Below are 14880 nucleotides of genomic sequence, written 5' to 3'. Positions count from 1 at the left end.
CTACCTTAAATAAAAGACGTTAAGTATAATTTAACCTTTTCATTATGACTTGAGCTTATTGTTATTGTACAGTTGTGCCTAAGGGCTCTTGGGGTCGGTCAGACAGTTACCCCTTCATTCTGTGAGGTGGCACATTGCTCTGCTTGTGAGATTTCTGGCTTTTCTGGTTTTCTTACCTCTGCCTTGTCTCACAGCTGTAGCAGCAGATGCTGGCTTCCTCTGATTTGCTCTTTCTAGTGGGCAGTGAGATTGGAAAGCAGTTAGCCAAAATGCTGAAATCTGGCCTCAGATGAAAGCAAATGCTTTTAATGCGGGTTTAGAGGCTCTGCTATGGGTAAATTACAATGTCTTTGTGATGTTTTGGCTGCCTTGAGGTTTTTTGGTATTTGCTTTCTGTTTTTGCATTGTTCTGGATAGATGAGGTTTCCTAATGCTTCTGTTGGTTGAGTTTTTGTTTTTTACTGTAAGAAGATTTTTACACTAACGGATTAGGGAATGTGAAACAAAACAGCTAGGGTTGAAATGTTTTATAACTTAGCCAAGTTTTTCAGTTTTCTTCGGAGAAGGAATAGCCACCCACAGCAGCTCTCTGAACATCAGGCTGATCTTCGCTTGTTTTTCTTCTTACCTCAAGCGTCTCCTTTATTTTTCAGCCTCTAATATAGCAGACACTGTCTTGCAAAGGGAGAGAAAGCATGGTTGTATCAGAGGGAGCAGTCCACTTAAGGCAGATGTAGAATCAATTTGCACAAATGCGAGTTGGCAGCTTCTATACGTTTCTGCAGGTATCTGTGCCCTGGAAAACATTGGAGCCACTTACGTCTCATAAACAGAATGCTGGCAAACACGTATGAGGGGCACACAGCTTGCCACCTTTGTTGGGTTGAGTGAAAACCCAAAGGGCCACACTCCTTCTGAGCAGTTCAAATGAAGACGACTGTGCTTGGAAAAAAGTAATAACCGACGTCTGGTTTTGAAATTACTAGGAAAATGGCAGCTCTGGTGATTCATCTTGTGAAATAAGCAAAATCTACTTTGTAAGATGGCTATTTTTTTAATTTTTCCTCTCCCTCGATATGGGCTTACATTACAGACATAAAATGCCCAAGCACAAAACCATTCTTTGGTTTTTATCATCAAGAGAGCAGCACTGGTTTTTGAGGGTCTCTGCCCTTTGAAAGTTAGTTCTGCGTCATCGTGGAACAAGTTAGGCAGTGGACTGAGAATCCCAGAGGGCTGTTTCTGTTTCTTCACTAATTGTGTGATTCCTCATTCAGATTCAACCCCACATTAACTCTGCACCAGCTCTTGCCAGACACCGTGGTTTTCAGGGATGATGTGAATAATTGCAGGGAGTGAGTGTCAGAGGCCTTGCTACAGCTGGTCCCCAAGGCCCTGGCCTCCTGGATGTGGTTCAGTAAAGGAACAGGAAGACAAATGACAGCAGTTACTTCTCTAGTCTCTAGAATACCTATCACAATCCCACAAATAGGGTAGGTGTTAGGGGCTGAATTGTGTCCCCTCAAAATCCCTGTATATGTGACCATATTTGGAGACAGGATCTTTAGAGAGGTAATTAAGAATAGAAAAAAACAAGGCCATTAGGGTGGACCCAAACCCAGTGCCTGGTGTCCTTATAAGAAAAGAAGGGACATAAACACACAGAGGAATGACTGTGTGAAGACATAGGGAGAAAACAGCCATCTGCAAGCCGAGGAGAAAGACCTTAGAAGAAACCAACCCTGCCAACACCTTGATTTTGGACTTCCAGCCTCCAGAATTGTGAGCAAATACATTTCCATTGTTGAAGCATCCCTGTGGTGGTTCTTGGTCATGGCAGCCCTAGCCAAGGAACACAGTAGGTGCATGGGAATGTCCATTGGTAACACAATCACGACACAAGGTAACCATGCCATTTCATGGGAAATGAGCACTATACGCTTACAAAAAGCCAAAGGGGGAAGTGATCCCTCAAAGCTAGTAAGATCAGGGGAAGCCTTTTGTAGAGGACAAATTCAAAATTGGTCTGGAGGCCAGGTGCAGTGACTCATGCCAATAGTCCCAGCACTTTGGGATGCTAAGGTGGGAGGATTGCTTGAGCCCAGGAATTGAAGACCAGCCTGGGCAACATGGCGAGACCTCTCTTTACAAAAAATTTAAAAATTAGCAGGGTTGGTGGCGCATGTATGTAGTCCCAGCTACGTGGGAGGCTGAGGTGGGAGGATTACTTAAGCTCAAGAGATCAAGGCCACAGTGAGCCATGGTCATGCCACTGCACTCCAGCCTCAGTGACAGAGTGAGACTCTGTCTAAAAAATAAAAGGCCTGGAAATAATAGTAGCATTTTGCTAGGTGAAGAGGAAAGGGTGTCCTAGAAGGATTGAAGGTGCACAGAGGGATGGAGAGGGGCAGGAAGGTGCTGATGGTGTTCTGAGGGCCATGCATAGATACGCCGGGCTGACGTTTCCTCCACAGGTTTATCTCTACCCACCTTCCCACAGGGGTAAACCTGAGGAAGAGGTTCAGGTGCTAGCTAAGGCCATGGTCCTATGAGACAAAGATATTTCATTTTAGAGAAACATTCACAGAAGGCAATAGAACAATTGTTAAAAAATAAGAACTCAGGCCAGGCGCAGTGACTCGCACCTGTAATCACAGCACTTTGAGAGGCCGAGGTGGGAAGATCACCTGAGTTCAGGGTTTCAAGACCAGCCTGGCCAACACAGCGAAACCCTGTCTCTACAAAAAATACAAAAATTAACCGTGTATGGTGCTGTAATCCCAGCTACTTGGGTGGCTGAGGCAGGAGAATCACCTGAACCCGGGAGGTGGAGGTTGTCAGCCGGGATCTCATCACTGCACTCTAGCCGGGGCAACAGAGTGAGACTCCATCTCCAAAAAAAAAAAAAAAAGATAGGGACTCTGAAATTAAGACCACCCAAGCACAGATCCTGGCTCTACTTACCAACGTTATGACATCAAGGGAACTCCTTAATCTCTTTCTAACTCAATTTTCTTTTTATTTATTTATTTTATATAAAGACGGGGTTTCACCATGTTGGTCAGGCTGGTCTTGAACTCCCAACCTCAGGTGATCTGCCCGCCTCGGCCTCCCAGAGTGCTGGGATTACAGGCATAAGCCACAGCACCTGGCCTCTAATTCAATTTTCTAATCTCTAAAATGAGGAAGCCCCTTTCCTCCCCTTCCTGCCTTTACTCAAAATGAGAATGATAATACCTCCCCCCAACACCCCTCTTTGAAGAGTCCATGAGCAATAGGGGAGGAGCACCTGGTGCCCAGTGTTACATGGGTGTGAGGGACAGTGGCTACACCCAGTACCAGCAAGTGGTGACTCCCTCCTACCTTCAGCTCAGGCTAGAATGCTTGCATCATCCTCTCTATGCTTTTCCTCACACCTAAGGGCCAATCTGGCAGGAACCCAGTGGTAGTGGCTTCTGCCATCTGAATCCACACACTGAAGCCTTCTCATCATCTCCCTGGCTGCCCTCACCTGGACTTCGATGACAGCCTCCCAACAGAACGGTGCTTCTACTTTGTCCCTGTAACAGACAGAATTCTATGCTAGCCCTGTGTCTTGCCCTCCCCTGAGTGTGGGTGGAACTTTTCAATCCCATGGATGTTGCATCCATACTAATCAGCTGACTTTGAGGAGTATCTTGGTCGGTCTTTACCTAGTCAGGTGAGTCCTTCACAGGACTGGGTCCTTTCTGAAGGAAGAGATTTGAGCTATAGGAGGAATTCTGTTAGCCTTGTTAACTGTCTGTGGAGGGGACCATATGGCAAGGACCTGAAAGTGGCCTCTAGAATCTTAGAGCTGTCCTCAGACAACAGCTGGCAAGAAAATGGGATCTCAGTACTACAGCCAAAGGGATTGGATTCTGCCAACAGCCAGTGAGCCTGGTGAGCCTTAATTTCAGTCTGGAGAGACCTTGAGCAAGGAGGGACGAGCGAACCCATGCCTGGACTTCAGATGCAGGAAACTGAGACCATGAGTTTATTATACAGTGTGCTGCTAACCCTGTGGTAATCTGCTGTGCTGTGTAGATTACTCACACACCCCGCGTCAGCCCTTTGAGCACACAAGAGAGACCTGTTAGAACGCAAGCCAGATCCTGTCTCTCTTCCTCCCAGAAGCCTTCAACATCTCCCATTTTCCTTGCAAGAAAAGCCAAAGGCTCAGAACATCTTCTGTGATCTGAGCTCTACCACCTCTGACTTTGGAGCCTGTCACTGTCTCTTCTCCCTTCTCGGGATACAATGGCCTCTGGACTACTCCAGAAATTCATCCAGCATGCACATGTTTCCCTCAAGGAGTTTGTTCTCTGCATCTGGAGTTCTCTCCTGCCAGATTTCCCCATGGCTCATTCCATAACCTCCTTCAAATCTGTTCTCCAAGAGGCTCCTTAATCACCATATTTACATTGGTATTTAAATTTAAATCACCATATTTAAATGCTCTCAACCCGGAAACTGCCATTCCTGATTCTCTCATCCTCTTATAGTACTGTATGGTTTACATATTTAATGTGAGCATTATTCTGTAACACTGTATAATTTACTTATTTATTGTGTATATTACCGTTTCTTTCTTTGCCTGTTGGAATGTACATTCCACAAGTTCAGGAATCCATGTCTCTTCTGTTCATTGATGTATCCAAGTACCTAGGACAGAGCTTGGTAATTAATAGTTGTTGAACGAATAGATGGATACTCATCATGAATTTTAACAGTGAGATGCTTTCTGTGTAGTCTCTCTGGAAGATGCTGTTGATGTCCCTCCCATCCACACCCCCTCCACCTACCCTGGAGGTCATCTAGGGGTAGGCAGAGGGGATGTGGGTGGGACATCACCCAACAGGAAGATGCATCCTGGGTCTCTCACCATGTACTCATGGGGCAGGTCAGAATTGCTGGGGAGTTAACCCCAAGTGACAACCTTCAACCAGCTGGAATGGAATTTGATAGAAAAATACCCCAGCTTCCTTGCCCCTTGTGGGACTGAGCCCCAGTTGTGCACAGCGGCAGTCCACTGACTTAACTGGCTTTCATCTCTTTACTGTCCCTCCTTAGTCTTTATGCATCACCTCCCAAAGAAACAACATGGATCTCCAGCCTCATTTCTGGCTCTGCCTTCAGCCCAAAGGAACCCAGACCAAGCCAGTCTCCTTGTTTGAAGTATGAAGATTGCAAGCCACATTTTTTTTTTTTTTTGAGACAAAGTCTCACTCTGTTGCCCAGGCTGGAGTGCAGTGGCACAATCTCGGCTCAGTGCAACCTCTGCCTCCCAGGTTCTAGTGATTCTCCTACCTCAGCCTCCTGAGTATCTGGGATTACAGGTGCCTGCCATCACACCTGGTTAATTTTTGTATTTTTATTAAAGACAGGCTCTCACCATGTTGGCCAAGCTGGTCTCGAACACTTGACCTCAAATGATCCACCCATCTCGGCCTCCCAAAGTGCTGAGATTACAAGTGTGAGCCACTGCACCTGACCACAAGCCACATTCTTAGAACTAGGATTTAAGATTGACTAATAGGTGAAATATTTACCCCGAGGAAGCTTGCAGGATTCACTAACTTAAGAATTTTATAACCAGAGGGACTGTAGAACTCTCTTCACCCAGTAGATCTCAAGACTTCTTGGGGTGGGTTATGGATGGTGTTCCTTCAACATAGTAACGGAGATCTAAGAACTGTTCTCAATATTCCGAAAGGCTGAGAGAAATCATCATTTGCGTGTGACAAAACCATGTGGGCTAAATGTTAACATTCACTGTTGGGGGTTGGAGGCATATCACCTTCTTGTAGTATATTATTCTGATCAAAGGCTATTATAGTGGTGGATGTGTGATTTTTATGAAGAAGCAAGACAATGCATTAATTAATCAAAGGCACTGGAGTTTGAAGGAATCTATAAGCAGAAACTTTCTGTGTAAGCACATTTAGAAACCAACTAAACTAATCCAACCCCCTCATTCTACACAAGAGGCACCCGAGGCTGGGAAAGGCCAAGTCCAATGGGCTGGGATGAAGGGCAAGGCTAGAACTTGGGCCTCGAGACCCCTGGTTTCATGTTCTCACTTTACACTGAAATGGAATGGCATCCTTTGGGGAATCTGGGATTGTTGTTTCATCTGGAGAATATTTTGATAGAGCCAAAATTTTCCTTAAAAAGCACAGTGAATAGAATTTTACCCATTAGGAGATAAATTAGCTGCAATGAAAAAATGCTGAGTATTTACAATGCCAAAAGAATTTCTCTGTGGGAAACAGCTGCGTGGTATATGAAGTATAGTATGAAAGACATATTCACTCATTTCGGGAGCAGTGTGATGTAATTACATGCCAAGCAGGGGCCTAGCGTGTAGTAGGTTCTTAGTGCCTAATTCTTCCATCATGGACCAAATCATAGACCAATCCCTTCTGGACCTCTTTCTCCTCATGTGTAAAGAGTGAGGCAGGGAGGTCTTGATCTACTGGGAAGACACCATGTCAAGTCTCAACTTTGCCATGAGATCTTGGGTAAGTCCCTCCATCACCCTGAGCCTCAGTTTCCACATCTGTGAATAGAGGATTGATTATAAGCTCGCTAAAATCCCTTTTAGCTAACAATACCAAGCCTCATGGCCTAGATGGTTCCACAGATCCCTTCCAACTCTCACAACCTCTGATTTTATTGCATTTGGAATTGATTTTTGAGATTGATTTTTTTTTTAACCTAAGTAAAATAAAATGACATCTTCCTTTCAGTCTAGCTAATCCTAAGCAAGCAGCTCAGAGAAGAGCAAGGAAGTGTCAACTAGACAAATAGAAGTGAGGGCAGCCTCAGCAGGAGATGTTCTAAAACCTGTTTCCTGTCAGCCAAAGGTGATCCCTGGGCAATTAAGCTCATCCGTGTGACAGCAGGTAGGAAAGAAAGACCGGGGCCTTGCCCTGACAAATCCAGGAAAGCTTATGAGCAAGAGGGATGTTCAAACGTGGCCTCCCTCAAAGCCGAGTTCTTAGCTTCCGTTTAGAAGGGAGAGATTGTTACAGGGGGTGTACTGTTCTGACCATGGTCTTTCCAGAATGCTTAGCAGGACCCCATGTCACCACAGCCACCTGGTCTGTCTCCTGGTGGGTGTTCCAGGGACAGGAACCAGGAACATAAGCTTTTGAAAGTATGTCACCTATAGTAAACCCTGCATTAAATCAAGATTTAATTTTTGATCTGTTTTGCAACATATGTGTGCATGTATATACATATATATATATGTGTGTGAAGATATGGTGATAAAATAATGCAACTGATTTCTGTTTTAAGCAGAACTTTTAGAAGTTATACATCCACATGGTCAGGCACCCCAGACAGGCAGGTACATACACTGGCAATGCCACCTCTGGTGCGATCATTTTTAGAATTCCTCTCTCAGACTTGCTTTCGGAGTTGAAGGCACAGTGTTTGGAATGTCCTCAATGACAGAGAATCAAGGTTTTTTAGGAGTGAATTTGAGCTTTGGAAATAGCTTTAAGTCATTTAGAGCAAAGATTTGTGGATAAGGTGGGTTCTCTGGCTGTTTAAAAACAGGCAGAAGGATTCTGCCTGATACATGCGGAAGGAATGAGAAAATTATCACTGTTGTGCAATCCTAAAGAAATAATTGATCCAAATGGTGATCATCAATGAACAGGTTAGACGAAAGTTAATGAGAAACTTGACCTCAGAGGAATCAAGCTGTCACTACCTGAACCAAGGATCAATCTTAGCATCATCATTGAAAATAGGACATTGCACGTCTCCTGCTGTAATGCAATATGTAGCGCAAAGTCCCCCTAGGAGGTGTTTCTGCCAAAAATGCCAATTGTGCTCCTAGAGCTGGCTTCCATTTACAGAGAATATGGAGAAAAGGGGGAGCAGTAAAATGACTTAAATGCCACATCGAAGAGGTAAAAACACACATCCAGAGTGTGGGAGAATTTCCAGGACCACAGAACTAATTTCTGTAAGTCAGTGGTGTGAAATAAAGATGGCAGTGGGGCTATTCAAGATTAAAAGAATGAAGAGTCATAATGGCCAAATGAAAGATATGGGTGTTTTGTTAACAAACCAGCTGTAAAATTTTTTTACGTTTTTGTTTGTTTGTTTTAGAGTAGTCTCATTCTGTTGCTTAGGCTGGAGTGCACTGGTGCGATCTCGCCTCACTGCAACCTCTACCTCCTGGGTTCAAGCAATTCTCCTGCATCAGCCTCCTGAGTAGCTGGGACTATAGGCATGCACCACCATGCCTGGCTAATTTTTTTATTTTTAGTAGAGACAGGGTTTCACCATGTTGACCAGACTGGTCTTGAACTCCTGACCTCAGGTGATCCACCTGCCTCAGCTTCCCAAAGTGCTGGGATTATGGGTGTGAGCCACCACTCCCGACCTGGAATTTCTGTTTTTGAGTCACTCGGGAAATTTTCTTATGAACCAGGCATAAGACAATATTGAAGAATTATTGTGAATGTTGTTAGGTGTAGTCATGACTGTGGTTTTGTGAAAACAATATTGACATGTTTGAGAGCTGCATAGTGAAAAATGTAGGGATGAAATGACCTGATGCCTGGGATTTGCTTTAAAATACAAGAGCCAGGAAAAAACAAACAAACAAAACGTTCTAAATGGTTAAAAAAAAAAAGTTTTAGAAAGTAAATGTCACAGATTCTTGAGAGTTTTTGCATCTGGGTGGTAAGTATACAGGGCTCCATGGTACCAGTCTCCCAATTGTGGGTAGAAATTTTTAAAAATAAACAATAAAAGGGGAAGTAGGGGAAACTTAAAAGCTAGTCATTCTGAAGGTGGACATCAGAGCACAGGTCTATCATGGTCCCTTGTCTTAGTCCATTCCTGCTGCTATCCCAAAATAACTGAGGCTGGGTGATTTGTATGAACAGAAATGTATCCCTTACAGTTTTGGAGGCTGGGAAATCCAAAATCAAAGCACCAGCAGATCTGGTGTCTGCTGAGGGCTCTCTGCGTTCAAGATGGTGCCTTGTTACTGCACCTTCACGTGGTAGAAGGTAGAAGGGCAAAAGGACATAAGCTAGTTCCTTCCAGCTCTTCTTAAGGTCACTAATTCCATTAGATATCATACTGGGGTTTGAGTTCCAACATGAATTTTAAAGGGACACATACATTCAAACCATTGACCCCCCTTTACATGAATTAATAAATATATCTTTACAAGGAAAAGAGAAGGAGAGGAAGAAGAAATGGAGAAAGGAAAGGAAGAAGGCAGAGGAAGGGGAAGAGGAGGAAAAAGGAGAAGAATGAGACACATCTGTATATATACTATAACTGTAATGACTCTAAGAGATAGAATAACGGGCTTAGAATGCTACCATTTGGGTAAAAGAAAAAAAAGTTAGTGAAGAGGGGGTAAATCTACCTTTCTCTGGAAAGATACAAAAGAAATCAGCAGTTATCACAGAGGAGAGAAGCTGGTAGCTGAGCTGGGGTAGGAGGGACGTTGACTTTAATACCATATACTCTTTCATACCTTAACCATTTCGCACAATATGTATATATTACCTCTTTTTAAAATGCAATGTTAAAGAAAAATGGAACAACAACTGAAAAGAACAGTGCATTCATTCCTCTCTTGGTAAGCAGGGCATTTCTAGTCTAGATCAGGTCCTAAGTGTTAAAAGATTTTAGGTTTGTTGAGGGGATGCTCGCCTCATTTATAGCTCTCTTTTTCAGGAACCACCACCTCTCACACAAAGTGTGTGCTGAAGGGATGGGCCCAGGTGGCACCATTCTACTCCAAAACAGCAGGTTGGCATATGGTTAATGGCCCACCCTATTCTAGCACGGCTTCACTCATTACATTTGCAAACACCCAGTTTCCAAATAGGGCACACTCTGAGGTACTCAGGGTTAGGACTTTAACATATCTGGGGGGAATATATTTCAATCCATCACAAGCACAATACTTTGTTGAACTATGGAACTAAAAACATGTATTATTTAACCATAATATAGCAGAAACTCACATTGGAGAAAGACTCAGCGATCATAAAGCTGCAGCCTCTCTAAGCCTAGATGTTTAAGGATCTAGGAATCAGAAGGATCAAGGAAACTAGGAGATAAAGGCCAAAGGAATGCTTGATGAGCCCGCTGCGAGGCTGGTTAAGGTTGAGTGGAGGAGCAGTCTCCCGGAGGCCAGGAGCCACCAGGATTTTCATACTTTAATTCTTTCTCTCTCTCTCTCTCTCCACTCACAGGCATGCACACACACACACACATACACACACGCAAATTGGTCTCATGTTTCTTCTATCTTTGAAAAAAATTTTAAATTGTTGAAATTATGGTGAAATATGCATGATATAATGTTTACTATCTTGCCAATTTTTAAGTGTGTTGTTCAATAGTGTTAAGTACATTCACGTTGTTATGCAACCGATCCCCGGATTTCTTTTCATCTCGCAAAACTTTGTCCCATTGAACGACTCCTCCTTCCTCTCTCCCTTCAGGCCCTGGCGAGTACCATTCTCTTTTCCTTATGAATTTGACATCTCTATGAATCCGACTATTCTGAGTACCTCATATAAGTGGAGTCGTGTCACATGTGTCATTTTGTGACTAGCTTGTTTTATTTAGCGTAACATCCTCAACGTTCATCCCTCTTGCAGCATGAGTGAGAATTAACCTTCCTTTTTAGGCTAAATAATATTCTAGCATACGTATACACCGCATTTTAAAAATCCATTCATCCATTGAGGAACCCTTGGGTTACTTTTAGCTATTGTGAATAATTCTGCTACAACATGGGTATACAAACATCTCATTGAGATGCTGCTTTCAATTATTTTTGGCATTGCCATAAGTGGAATTGCTCAGCTACATGATAATTCTATGTTTAATTTTTTGAGAAGCCACCATACCATTTTCCATAGCAGCGGCATCATTTTACATTCCTACCAACAGCACCCAAGGGTTCCAATTCCTTCGTGTTCTAACAACACTTGTTTTTTTTAATAGCAGCCATCCTAATGGGCTGAGGTGGTATCTCCTTGCGGTTTTGCATTTCTATGAGTCGTGTTTCTTCTTCTTGGCTTGATCCATTATCGTTAACCCAGTTCTCTTGCTACAGCCCTGAACAACTCTTGTCAGTTTCTTAAGAGTTTTGCGTTTTTCAAGTGTACCAAGATATTCATTATTGGCGTCTCTTTACAAATTCAGGAGGCCAAGAGCTTTTCTGATAGACACATTGTAGTTTCCAATTGCAGACAGTCAGTTTCTGACATGAAGCAGTGCAACAGATAATCAAAGAGTGAAGGTGGCAGGGCCAACTCAATCTTGCTCTAGTGTGTATGCTCCTCGGCGATGTGCTTGCAAAAGGTTTGCCTTCTAGTGAGTATCTGTGGAGATTTTAGGTATCACTTTTTAATAGGGATTCCTTTAAATTGGGGAGAATTCAGTGATTTCCAAGAGGGACAAAGTCCCTGAAGGATTAGTATGTTCTTTAAAACATCTCCCCCATCCCCTTAAAAATGTATGATTGGGCCGGGCGCGGTGGCTCACGCCTGTAATCCCAGCACTTTGGGAGGCCGAGGCGGGTGGATCACGAGGTCAAGAGATCGAGACCATCCTGGTCAACATGGTGAAACCCCGTCTCTACTAAAAATACAAAAAATTAGCTGGGCATGGTGGTGCGTGCCTGTAATCCCAGCTACTCAGGAGGCTGAGGAAGGAGAATTGCCTGAACCCAGGAGGCGGAGGTTGTGGTAAGCCGAGATTGCGCCATTGCACTCCGGCCTGGGTAACGAGCGAAACTCCATCTCAAAAAAAAAAAAAGTAAGATTAAGGAAAGGCCATGTGAACATACAGGAGAAGAGGGCAAAGCAAGTGCAAAGACCTCAAGGTGGGAACTTGCTTGGAACTCCACCCGAACCCCAAGGTTAAGGAGGCCAGTGGGACTGCAGAGCCGCTGTGCGGGGTAGGAGGAGAGGGATAAGGAGAAGGAGAGAGAAGCCGTAACCATGGTGATGGAAGGTTTATTTGTTTGCTAGGGCTGCCAGAGCAAAGTACCGCAAACAGGGTGGCTTCAAACACATTTATCTCCTCAGAATTCTGGAGACTGGATGTCTGAAATCAGGTATTAGCAGGCTTGGAGGAGAATCTTTTCCACGCTTCTCCCTAGCTTTTGGTTGAGGTTGGCAACCTTTGGCGTTCCTTGGTTTGTAGATGCATCAACTCTGCCTCTGTCGTCTGCCTCTGTCGTCCTGCGACGTTGTGCGCCTCTCTCTCTGTGTCCACATTTCCTTTCCCCCTTATGAGGACACCAGTGATATTGGATTAACGGCCACCCTACTCCAGTGTGACTGCACTAATGACATCCGCAAACACCCTACTTCCAAATAAAGGCACACTCTGAGTACTCAAGGTTAGGACTTGAACATATTTTGGGGGGAATACATTTCAATCCATCACAAAGAGCAATACTTGGTTGAATTAAGCAACTAAAAACATGTATTATTTAACCATAATATAGCAGAAACTCATACTGGAGAAAGATCCAGCGATCATAAAGCTGCAGCCTTGCTAAGGTTGGAAGTTTAAGGGTCTAGGAGTCAGAAGAATCAATGAAACTAGGAGAGGAAGACCAAAGGAACATCTGATGAGTCGGCTGTGAGGCTGGGGCTTATGATTCCAGTGTGTCTGAGGGTCTGTTCTCTGTCCAGTGGGTTGGAATGTGGCCCAAAAGGATAGATGGTAAGAACAAGGGCTCTGAGCTTGACCACCTGGGTTCAGATCCAAGTGCTCTCATTCACGGCTGTGAGATCTTAGGCAGGTTACCTACACTGTATATTTCCTTGTTTCTTTATCTGAAAATTGGGGAAAATAATAGAATCTGTTATAAAGTGTAACGGTGAGGATTAAATTTGTCAATATGGAAAGAGCACTTAGAATGGCACTTAACACCCAGTCACCACCCTACAGATGTTAGCGGCCATTTCTTACTGGGGTAGGGCTCGGAAATAGTCCTGCTCCAACGATCCTTTCCAAGCACAAAGATGGTTCATTCAAATGCAAATGCAAAAGAAGTTGAAGATGATCCTATTTTCAGAGGCTTGGGTGGAGTTCAGGGAACCAATGAAGGATGGTGAGGCAGGAGGGGACTAGTGAGAAGCCAGAAGGGGCATGAGGAGAAAGTGGAGTTCGTCGGATCTGGTGAGAGCCTGGGAAATGAGGCGCGTTACAAGCACCGTATCTGCAGCGAGAGGAAGCAGCTGCTGCCAAACCCAGGCTTAGCAGGGAGGAAGTGGGAGTCAGGGAGCCTTTTTCCCGTTTTCCAACTTCCCGTCCCAGCTGTTGATTCCCCAGTGTTCATTCTCCACTGACTGAACCCACCTGGAAATCAAAGGGCAGAGCAATCTAACAGATTCCAAGTTCTAGAAGGACAGAGCGTGGATCTGAGGGGTAAGCAGAGAATGAACAGCATCCTCTTCCCCCAACACTGATTTTCCTGGGGAATCCAGGGCAATACCATGAAAGCGGTGCCCATGCCCTGAGCCACATCACCTGGGAAGGGGATGTGCAGCAGGTGGTGGCCAGCTGGAGTTCCGGTGGCTTCCTACAGTCACACGGGGGCCACACTAGTATGAGCCAAATGGACCATGAGCAGAAATGACAGGGTCACTTACCGGTCAAAGCAGTTAGGAGTCAGTGTGCCTCCTCCCACTTTCTTCCTCTTACGCAGTAACCTTGGAGGCTACCGTTTTTTTTTTGTTGTTGTTGTTGTTTTTTAAGAAGGAGTCTCGCTCTGTTGCCAGTTTGGAGTGCAGTGGTGCGATCTTGGCTCACTGCAACTTCTACCTCCTGGGTTCAAGCCATTCTCCTGCCTCAGCCTCCTGAGTAGCTGGGATTACAGGTACGCGACACCACGCCTGGCTAATTTTTGTATTTTTAGTAGAGATGGGGTTTCACACTGTTGGTCAGGCTGGTCTCAAACTCCTGACCTCATGATCTGCCCACCTCAGCCTCACATAATGCTGGGATAACAGACATGAGCCACCGTGCCCATCGAGGCTACCATTTAAAGGTAGCACAATTTCAAGATGGATGAGGAATGGCCAGCTTGCATGAGACTTAGCAGAAGTGGGAAGAAAACCTTGATTGGGTGAAGCCTCTGAGATCTGGGGCTGTGTCTGTTACAGCAGCATGGCCTGTCATGCCCTGACTAATGCAGGAGAGGACCTTTGCATGGACATGTCCCAGCAGTAGAGAAAACGTCCCTGCTGACACTTGGAAATATGTTTGAAATAATGTAAAAAGAAAAAACTGGGCCGGGTGTAGTGGGTCATGTCTGTAATCCCAACACTTTGGGAGGCCAAGGTGGGTGGATCACCTGAGGTCAGGTGTTCAAGACCAGCCTGGCTAACATGGTGAAATCCCATTTCTACTAAAGATACAAAAATATTAGCCAGGAGTGGTGGCATGTAACTGTAATCCCAGATACTCGGGAGGCTGAGATGGGAGAATCTCTTGAACTCAGGAGGCAGAGGTTGCAGTAAGCCAAGATCACGCCATTGCACTCCAGCTTGGGCTACAAGAGCAAAACTCCATCTCAAAAAAAGGGGGGGGGAATGCCCTCACCCACTTCCATGTCTGGGGGCAGCTGGAGGCTGACCCTGCTTGTTTCTGAAGGGTCACAGCTGTGTCATCTAAGTGAGTGGGACTAGGGGAAGAAGCAGGTAAAGGGAATGAGTGGGGAAACGAGACTGAAGCCATGGGTGGGTGCAGGAGATCAGCCAGGGTCCCCATTTTACAGGGAAGAAACTGAGGTTTCTAGATGTTGCCCAAGGGCTTAACAGCTGATCAAACAGGGAGTCA

Source organism: Callithrix jacchus, chromosome 3, assembly GCF_049354715.1.
Source record: "Callithrix jacchus isolate 240 chromosome 3, calJac240_pri, whole genome shotgun sequence".
Lineage (NCBI taxonomy): Eukaryota > Metazoa > Chordata > Mammalia > Primates > Cebidae > Callithrix > Callithrix jacchus.
The sequence above is the reverse complement of the archived record's forward strand: the minus strand, read 5'-3'. Positions refer to the sequence as shown.